Here is a 2106-nt window from a genome sequence, read left to right as displayed (position 1 = left end):
AGGACATTAAGACCCATATTAATCCCAACTCATTAATAGTAGGGGACTTCAATACCCCACTGTCTCCATTAGATAGGTCAACAGGGTCAATAGGGCAGAGAGTTAACAGAGAGACATCTGAATTAAACAATACCATATATCAAATGGACTTAACAGACATCTACTTAGTATTCCACCCAAACACCAAAGGGCATACTTTCTACTCAGTACCCCATGGAACTTTCTCAAAATTTGACCACATACTGGGGCACAAAGCAAACCTCAACAAATACAAAATAATTGAAAACAATTCCATGCATTCTAACAGACCACAATGCAATAAAGCTTAAAATCAACACTGAAAGAAGCCCTAGTAAGTACACAAACTCATGAAGATGAAAAAAGTCACTCCTGAATGATGAATGGGTCAAAAGAGAAATTAAGAAAGAAATAAAAGTATTTCTGGAACTAAATGAAAAGGACAGTACAACACAACAAAACCTCTGGGACACGAGAAAGCAGTCCTTAGAGGTTTATAGCTCTAAGTGCCTACATCAAAAAATCAGAAAGAGCACAAATAAATGACTTAACATTGCAACTAAACACACTTGAAAAGCAACAGCAAACAAAACCCAAACTCAGCAGACAAGAAGAAATAACAAAAATAAGGGGAGAAATTAATGAAATTGAAACAAAGAAAACAACACAAAGAATCTATCCAAGAGCTGGTTCTTTGAAAAGATAAACAAAATTGACAGACCACTAGCCCAGTTAACCAAAAGAAAGTGCACCTCTAAATCAACAAAAACAGAGATGAAAGGGGAAACCTATATGCTACTAAATTTGAAAACCTAAAAGAAATGGACAGATATCTAAAGGCATGGGAACCACCAAAACTAAACCAAGAAGAGATTAACAGCTTAAACAGACCCATAACATAAAAATAAATTGAAATAGTAATACAAAATTCCCAACTAAAAAAAGCCCAGGACCAGATGGATTTACAGCAGACTTCTATCAGACATTTAAAGAAGATCTACATCCAGTACTACTTAATTTATTCAAAAAGACAACAGCCAGACTTTTTGCCAAAATATCCCAAGTGCTGCTTAAGTCCTTATTTCCCCCTGGAACTGCATTGTTCTCAGCACTACTCTTCCAGGCATTTACTAGAATGGCCTGTTAAGCTCTGCTTACAGCAATCACCACATCTCAAGCCCAAACTTCCAAACTCTTCTACATTTTTCAAAAACCCCACATGGTCAGGTTCTTCACAGCCAACAGCCCACTCTCTGGTACCAGACAAAGCTGTCCGTTATCTCCAGTCTTCTTTAAGATAGTGCTTGAAATTCTTGCAAAAGCAATAAGACAAGAGAAGGAAATTAAAGGAGTAATGATTGGAAAAGAAGAGATCAAATTATCCTTTTTTTGCAGATGATATGATAATATATCTAAGGGATGCCAAAAATTCCACGCGCAAACTCCTAGAAATTATTTACACATTCAGTAAAGTGGCAGGTTACAAAATTAACCTACAAAAGTCTGTAGCCTTTCTGTATACCAATAACAAGCAATCAGAGAAAGAGCACATGGAAACACCCCCCTTCACAATAACTGCAAAAAATAATTTAAATATCTCGGGATAAGCCTGACCAAAGACATTAAAGAGCTCTACAGTGAAATTTTTAAATCTTTAAAGAAAGAGATTGAGGAAGACATCAGAAGGTGGAAGGACTTCCCATGCTCATGGGTTAGAAGAATTAATATTGTGAAAATGACCATCCTACCAAGAGTCATTTATAAATTCAGTGCAATGTCAATCAAAATACCCATGACATTTTTCACAGAATTGGAAAAAACCATCCTAAGATTCATATGGAAGCACAAAAGACCTTGGATAGCCAAAACAATCCTGAGCACTAAGAGCACTTCTGGGGGGATTACTATACCAGATTTTAAGCTGTATTACAGACCTACAGTCATAAAAACAACATGGTACAGGCACAAAAACAGACCCATAGATCAATGGAACCAAAGTTGAAGACCCAAATATGAGTAAATGCAATTTCAGCCACCTGATATTTGACAAAGGGGCCAAGAATATTCACTGGAGGAAAGACAGCATGT

The sequence above is a fragment of the Nannospalax galili genome, unplaced genomic scaffold (genome assembly GCF_000622305.1).
Source record: "Nannospalax galili isolate Female #2095 unplaced genomic scaffold, S.galili_v1.0 scaffold999, whole genome shotgun sequence".
In the NCBI taxonomy this organism is placed as follows: domain Eukaryota; kingdom Metazoa; phylum Chordata; class Mammalia; order Rodentia; family Spalacidae; genus Nannospalax; species Nannospalax galili.
Note: the sequence above shows the minus strand (reverse complement) of the source record.